At 43.5% G+C, this 8,868-nt stretch overlaps 1 pseudogene; it reads left to right on the plus strand.

Annotated features, from left to right (window-relative positions):
* Positions 1-6,663: 6,663 nt before the first annotated feature.
* The window catches only part of LOC144694714 (uncharacterized), an 18,037-nt pseudogene continuing 15,832 nt past the window's right edge, over positions 6,664-8,868 (plus strand).

Consider the following 8,868-nt stretch of genomic DNA (forward strand, 5'->3'; position numbering starts at 1 on the left):
CTCTTGGAAGCACAGGTCTTAGATATGGGAGTGCAGGTCAGAGACATGGAAGCACAGGTCAGAGTCTTGGGATTGCAGGCCAGAGACTTGGGAGTGCAGGTCAGGGAGACTTGGGAGCGCAGGTCAGAGAGATTTAGGGTTGTAGGTCAGAGAAATGTGGGAGCGCAGGTCAAAGTCTTGGGAGCACCGGTCAGAAATATGGGAGGACAGGACAGAGACATGGGAGCACAGGTCATAGATATTGGAGCGCAAGTCAGAGACTTGGGAGTGGAGGTCAGAGAGACGTGGGAGTATAGTTCAAAGTGTTGGGAGTGCAGGTCAAAGATGTGGGAGGGCACAGGTTAGAGAGACTTGGGAGCACAGGTTAGAGATGTGGGAGCGTTGGTCAGACACTTGGGAGAGCAGGCCAGAGCTAGGCCTGTGATATTAAGAGGACAATACCTGTTTTAAAATAATTTGCTCTTGAAGGTGTGGGTCACATTTATGACCCCCATCGAATAAGCTTGGAGACCAAGTGGCTTGTTCAGACCCAACTGCCAATTGCAACTGTTAGGGGTAGACAAGATTCCCTTTGCTGGGGTGCAGTTGTCCGTGCAGTTGGAGTTTTACAACTATCCAAAGTGTTTAACTTTCTAGAATTTACTGATTGAGCCTCATTATTTACCACGGAAGAATTTGAACCCAGAGCCTTGTAGTTCACTTGACCAGCGTTGTAACTGCCACATCACGATGTCTGCACTCTGGTCCCTCAACCAGTGTCTTCCTGTGAATTTTAGCCTCCAGTGTAGCCATCCTGCACCTTTACACAAATTGTCCTTTCTCACCACATGATTAGGGATTAAAAAAACATTTCTTTGAAATTGTGTTCACTCAGGATGAAACCTGAACAAGTTTGCAAAAGAGAAAAGGGGTTGCTTTCTCCCCACAGGCTGGTGATAAATTAGTGAGTGGGAATAGGTTTGTGAATTATAATTGCTGTGTGAGGCTGGGATTAAATTCCCTTCATGTTGCTTCTGGGAATCCTGTGAATGAAGGTAACGAGATGCATTCTGGGTTTTTTTTGGGTGTACTAATGCAGTTTTTGTTTCTGATTGAATACCAATAAGACTTGTGATATTTCCCTTAGGCTAGATGCGTGACGTTAAAATCTCAATGTTAACTGTTTCCACACAAGTCCTTCCTCCTTCCTTCACTGTACTTCATCAACGTATCACTCTATTCCTTTCATCCTCATGTGCTTATCTTTTTCTCTTCTCTTCCATGCCTTGTGGTATATGAGGCAGACAAAACGTGTGCTTATGTCTGTTTCTGTGACCTGGTTTTCCCTGGAACAGGCCACTACCCTGTCACTATGTTTGAAGGTCATCACTCCACATCAAGCATTTGCTAAAAAATTCATTCACGGGATGTGGGCTTCGCTGGTTGGGCCCAGCATTTATTGCCCATCCCTAGTTGCCCTTGAGAAGGTGGTGGTGAGCTGCCTTCTTGAACCGCTGCAGTCCATGTGGTGTAGGTACACCCACAGTGCTGTTAGGGAGGGAGTTCCAGGATTTTGACCTTGCGACAGTGAAGGAGCGGCCGATATATTTCCAAGTTAAGATGGTGGTGTTCCCAGCTGTCTGCTGCCCTTGTCCTTCTAAATGGTGGTGATTGTGGGTTTGGAAGGTGCTGCTTTGCTGAGCATGGCTGACCAGGAGACTGCCCAGCCTTTAGTGCCTGCTATAGACACATTGGAAGGATTTTACAGGTTGATAATCAGCCTGTTTAGCCACGTTATGAATGCACCTTCTGTGGTCATCGAGTCCCTGAGAGGGATTCTAACCCAGAGCCTCTGGCTCAGAGACAGGGGTATGACCCACAGTGCCATGAAACTTCCTCATGTGCTTATCCAGCTTCCCCTTTAATACATCTGGTTAATTCAAATGAACACTCCCAGTGGTAGTCAGTTCCACATTATGACCGCTTTCTGGGTAAAGAAGTTTCTCCTGAATTCCTTATTGGATTCATCAGTGACCATCTTAAAATGTTGGCCCCGAGTTTTGGAACCCCTAGCTTTTTTTTCCCCCACACCTCTGTCCACTTAACCCGAACCTTTCCATCATATTGAAGACCTCTATCGGGTAAATGTTTTAGATTGTAAGAATTGGGACAGAGCAAGAAGACAGCAAAAGTTAAGTGGTTTAGATAATATTATAAATCACAAAAGCCATTGCTCCATGTGGTTTATGAACATGAATTAAAGCCTAGCATTGATCTAACTCTTTCATTGTTATCTCCTGTTTGACATCTTTGTGTACAGCATCAATCAGTTTAATTTGTAAGAATGAGGCTGTATGCAGGTGATACCATGTTATTTGTAAATCACATAGTATAAACAATACAAGATAAAATATCATAAATACAGACAGCTGAATGTTACAAGACTATTTCTCTAATGTGACTAGATCATGTGTTACACATGGACTCCACTCTCACTATTAAAAAAAAAACCCTTGGGAGCTACGTACTTCACATGTTATAGTAAGAATAGAATGTGTGTCTCGTAACAGCACAGAACGCAACATTAAGGTGGAGAACCATAAGTTTTCTGACAGGCCCTTTCATAGCTGATAGCGTGATAGTGAGCACGTTTACATGGAGCGTGACAGTAAACACGCTCACATGGAATGTGACAGTGAGCACATTTACATGGAGCATGACAGTAAACATGCTCACATGGAGCGTGACAGTGAACACGTAACATGGGGCATGACAGTGAACATGTTTACATGGAGTGTGACAGTGAGCACGTTTACATGGAGCGTGATAGTGAACACGTAACATGGGGCATGACAGTGAACACGCTTACATGGAGTGTGACAGTGAGCACATTTACATGGAGCGTGACAGTGAACACGTAACATGGGGCATGACAGTGAACACGTTTACATGGAGTGTGACAGTGAGCACATTTACATGGAGCGTGACAGTGAACACGTAACATGGGGCATGACAGTGAACACGTTTACATGGAATGTGACGGTGAGCACATTTACATGAAGCGTGACAGTGAACACGTAACATGGAGCATGACAGTGAACATGTAACATGGGGCATGACAGTGAACACGTTTACATGGAGTGTGACAATGAGCACATTTACATGGAGCGTGACAGTGAACATGCTCATATGGAGCGTGACAGTGAGCACGTTTACATGGAGTGTGACAGTGAGCACATTTACATGGAGCGTGACAGTGAGCACATAACATGGAGCATGACAGTGAACACATTTATATGGAGTGCGACAGTGAGCACATTACACGGAGCGTGACAGAGAGCAGCTTTACATGGAATGTGACAGTGAGCACGTTTACATGGAGTGTAACAGTGAGCAGGTTTACATGGAGCGTGACAGTGAGCAGGTTTACATGGAGCGAGACAGTGAGCAGGTTTACATGGAGCGTGACAGTGAGCAGGTTTACATGGAGCGTGACAGTGGGCAGGAATTCATCAAGGCTCCTTTAACAGCACCTTCCAAACCCACGACCACTACCATCTAGAGGGACAAGGGCAGCAGATAGATGGGAACACCAACACCTGGAAGTTCCCCTCCAAGTCACTCACCATCCTGACTTGGAAATATACCGCAGTTCCTTCACTGTTGCTGGGTCAAAATCTTAGAACTCCCTCCTTAATAGCACTGTGGGTGTACCTACACCACATGGACTGCAGCGGTTCAAGAAGGCAGCTCACCACCATCTTGTCAAGGGCAACTAGGGATGGGCAATAAATGCTGGTCCAGCCAGCGAAGCCCACATTCCGTGAATGAAAAAAAAAGGTTTACATGATGCATGACAGTGAGCATGTTTACATTGATCGTAACAATGAGCAGGTTTACATGGAGCATGACAGTGAGCAGGTTTACATGGAGCGTGACAATGAGCAGGTTTACATGGAGCGTGACAGTGAGCAGGTTTACATGGAGCATGACAGTGAGCAGGTTTACATGGAGCATGATAGTGAGCAGGTTTACATGGAGCATGCCAGTGAGCAGGTTTACATGGAGCGTGACAGTGAGCAGGTTTACATTGATCGTAACAATGAGCAGGTTTACATGGAGCGTGACAGTGAGCAGGTTTACATTGATCGTAACAATGAGCAGGTTTACATGGAGCATGACAGTGAGCAGGTTTACATGGAGCGTGACAGTGAGCAGGTTTACATGGAGTGTGACAGTGAGCAGGTTTACATGGAGCATGACAGTGAGCAGGTTTACATGGAGCGTGACAGTGAGCATGTTTACATGGGGCGTGACAGTGAGCAGGTTTACATGGAGCATGATAGTGAGCATGTTTACATGGAGCATGACAGTGAGCAGGTTTACATGGAGCGTGACAGTGAGCAGGTTTACATGGAGTGTGACAGTGAGCAGGTTTACATGGAGCATGATAGTGAGCATGTTTACATGGAGCGTGACAGTGAGCAAGTTTACATGGAGCATGATAGTGAGCATGTTTACATGGAGCGTGACAGTAAGCAGGTTTACACGAAGTATGACAGTGAGCAGGTTTACATGGAGCATGACAGTGAGCAGATTTATACTGAGTGTGACAGTGAACATGTTTACGTGGAACATGACAGTGAACATGTTTAAATGGAGCATGACAGTGAGCAGGTTTCCATGGAGCGTGACAGTGAGCAGGTTTACATGGAGCGTGACAGTGAGCAAGTTTACATGGAGCGTGACAGTGAGCAGGTTTACATGGAGCATGACAGTGAACAGGTTTACATGGAGCATGTCAGTGAACATATTTACATGGAGCGTGACAATGAGCATGTTTACATAGGGAAGTTCTATATTTGCATTACAGGAGAATGATATTTGTGCACTGACTCCAAACATTCCCTTTCTTCAACTGGTTCCCTCTTAGATTATCTACCACCTCACAATTTCCTGGGTTGTGCCACTGGTGGGGCTGTGGCACACAAGGTTGTAGAAGAAGAGCAGGGAGTCCTTCCTGTTACTCATCAAATCCTTCTCTCAACCAAGTCTGTGGAAAATAATGGAACCAATTGTGCAATTCATAGCTGTTATATATTTGTACATGATGAACATTCCCAGTAAGTGATAATATCAGTAAGCATTTGATCTGGCCACCTGAGTTTCTGTCTCCCTTTACAAGTTCCTTACAATATATAACAACTTCCGTTTGTGGGATCTCGCTATGCATAAAATGCTACTTCCTCTGTGTAACTGTGTCACTGCACTCAGTACATGTGAATTGCTTTGACATGTTTCAGAGGATTGCCAAGTGCAAGCTTCCTTTTTTCACCAACTGGTCTTCCCACATGAGTCACAGGGTGGTGATATAAGTAGATGATTGTCCTTTGTACAATAAGGACATTTCAGAGCCTCCATCACCATTCAAACTATATGCATTAATGTCTTGTCAAATTACATTATTAGGGTTTGTTAATTACATTATTAAGGTTAGGAGAAACAGGTGATGGGTGTTAATTGTCTTTGAGCACGTATAAATAGGGGATAGCTGGGACACTGGGCTGTGTGGGATGGGAGCTGTGAGACTAAACAAGTCATTAAACTCTCTCAATAAAGAAAAGATCTGTGTCTTGGGCTAGGACTCTACGGCCCTGCCACGGTGTGTCTCCCTCCCCAGTGGATGCGGCAAGCCATTTAAATCTCCGTTTGGTTCAGCAGAACCGTAATATTCCACCGGGTGAGAGGGGCCATAAAATCCTGGCCTTTGTTTCTGCTTCATTGGCTTGGATCCTATGCACATATGTCTCTACACTACACCGTAAGGGGCATTCACTTGTTGAGCTTTTGCTGTTATGACCGATGCAGTTGGTAAAGCTGAGTTATTTAAAAATCCCAGAGGGAAACTTTAAACAACTGTCATAACCTAAAATTTTAAGTGTTATGTTTGAGATGCAACTCTAAATTCAGGAATCAGATCATCAGTTCTTGAGGTTTTACATTAAACTAACTGAAACATTTTATTAATTTACACAGGTTAAAAATATATTTACACATGGCTAAAAATTACTACTATTATAACGTTTAACAAATTCCAAAACTAATCTCCATTAAGGTAACAGCAACCCATAGACTGAACCAAACACCAGACAAAGCATTTTCACCTCACAAATTCAAATTGAGGTTCTTTTCACTTTGGTTCCTGTGGAGCCAGTTGGTGGCTTACAGCTGCCTTTTGATCTCACATTGCCTCTGCCCTGCACACCCGAAAACTACTGAAGTACCACCACTGATTGAATTCAAATTCTCATTATTTCACCAGCCTCTTTAAACTTCACCTTTTAACAATGAAATTCCTTTCATAGTATCAATTTTAGTAGTAATATAAACATGTTGCTTGGTATCTGCTGGATAGGTGTCAGGTTTTCACCCCAATTCTTGAATGCTCTATTCAAAAAATGAAAATGCACGCTATCACTCTTCCATCTCACTTCCATCTCAAAACTAGTGCATATCAAAGCACCCCAGACTAGCTGGCTTTAATCCAAGTAAGACACACCTGCAGACTAAACCTCTATATTAAAAGAAAAATATTTTCCAAAATATTACATACATATTAACAGCTTCATGACAGCGGGGATAAGGCTCCCAGTAATCAATGTCTAATTGATTTTCTGTTTGAAAATGACGCAGCAGCCTGCACACCAACACTGCTCAGGAAGGTACAAAGGAATGTTTAGCTGTGGATAGATCCGAGGCCCAGAATCCACCACAGGCATGGTACAAGCACTCCAAACCAATTGCTCTTGTCAAACTCCATCCCCTTTGCCGGCCACGTTTTCAGTTTGCAATGATCACCACTAAATAGAGAGAGAGTGCAGAACTCTGAGGTACGAGGGATCTGGGTGTCCTGGTGCATGAAATCACAAAAAGTTAGCATGCAGGTACAGCAAGTAATTAGGAAGGCAAATGGAATGTTGGCCTTTATTGCAAGGAGGATGGAATATAACCATCGCGTAATCTTGCTATAACTGTACAGAGCATTGGTGAGATTGCACCTGGAGTACTTTGTACAGTTTTGGTCACTTAAGGAGGGACATACTAACATTGGAAGCCGTTCAGAGAAGATTCTGTCAGCTGATTCCTAGGATGAAAGGGTTGTCTTGTGAGGAAATGTTGAGCAGATTATGCCTACGCTCAATGGAGTTGAGAAGAATGAGAGGTGATCTGACTGAAACATATAAGGTTCTGAGGGGCACTTGACAGTAGGAAAGTGGGATTAAAATGAGCGGCTCATTCCTTTTTTGTCTTTTTGGCTGGCACAGACATGATGGGCTGAATGGCCTCTTTCTTCACCATAGCTTTGCTATGGTTCTATGGACGGGTGGATATTGAGACGATGGTTCCTCTTGTGGGGGAATTGAGAAACAGGGGGCACAATTTCAAAGTAAAGGGTCTTCCGTTTAAGACGGAGATGAGGAGGAATTTCCTCTCTCAGACGGTGGTGAACCTTTGGAATTCTCTTCCACAGGGAGGAGTGGAGGCTGGGTCATTGAGTATATTCAAAGCTGAGTTGGACAGGTTTTGGATCTAAAAGAGAGTCTTCCAACCATTATATATGCATCTGGGCCTTGCGCTGCATTATTTAAAGAGTATGATGTTTTCCTTGGCAAATTGGACCAAGGGATAAATGCTGAATATATAAAGTAAAGAAACAGATAATAATAAAAATGACTGATATATAGTTTCAGTGAAAAATAGACAGTCAACGAATGAGATCCTGGAACACCAATAAAAATCTCATAGTACAATATAATGAAATTGGAGCTTGAATGGATTCAGGACCATAAATCAGTGGCCCGGCTAATAATATGTTGATGCATAGCACCTCTGTAATAAAACACAGTTGTTCAATGTGTTACCCACTAGTCAAATGTGGCTAATTGGAAATCTGGATGTGGTTAACTGAATATAAAGTGAGGGAAAAATTGAAAATGATCTCAATATTCACATGCTGTGTGTGTATGATTGAACTTCAACCTTTCCATGTACTTGCTGGTAAAAGGGTAAAGACCAACAACAGTGTGCAAGTGTTGCTTGCTCATTGTGCATGCATTATTCCCTTGGTTGCCGTAGAGTATTAGTTGTTAGTTCAGTAAACATATACGCGTGAAGTACATTTTTCTGCATTGTCTGAGCATATATAAATCTATTTCTACTTAAATTAATCACATGGCTAAAGAATGTCATCACCTAAACACCTGTGGTGAGTCAATGATTTCAGTAAGAATAGCAGTTTCTATAGCTTCCCTCACATGACCTCAGGCCACCACAAAGAATGAAATACTTTTGAAATACCCTGACTGTGATGATGTAGGAAACATGGCAGCCAATTTGCACATAGCAAGCTCCCTCAAACAGCAGTGTGATAATGACCAGATTATCCATCGTAGTGATGTTGGTTGAGGGTTAAATACTCGTCCCAGGACACCGCTCATCTGCAAACTAGTACCATGGGATCTTTCCTGGAAGGGTGGAAGGGGCTTGGGTTTAATGCCTCATTTGAAAGACAACACGGCAGTGCTGCACTCACAATCGTGATTTCTTTTTTGTACAATCCATTGAGTGAGACTTGAGGTCATAACCTCTGATCTCGGAGGCAAGGGTGCTTACCAACTGAGCCAGGGCTGACAGACCACTATGAAATAGAATATCCTGTGGCTCCGTCTGCCTTGTGCACTTCTGTCGCTCTTCATAGTGTCAGCCATGGATGAAGAGGACCATTTATTCATACGGGTCTCTCCAAACCCAGAGCAGCAAAGGCAGAATCATCTCCCAGTCTACAGACTTAAGGTGATGGTTAATTTCTAACTGACCTCAGGATTTACA

The sequence above is a fragment of the Cetorhinus maximus genome, chromosome 20 (genome assembly GCF_964194155.1).
Source record: "Cetorhinus maximus chromosome 20, sCetMax3.hap1.1, whole genome shotgun sequence".
NCBI classification, from domain to species: Eukaryota; Metazoa; Chordata; class Chondrichthyes; order Lamniformes; family Cetorhinidae; genus Cetorhinus; species Cetorhinus maximus.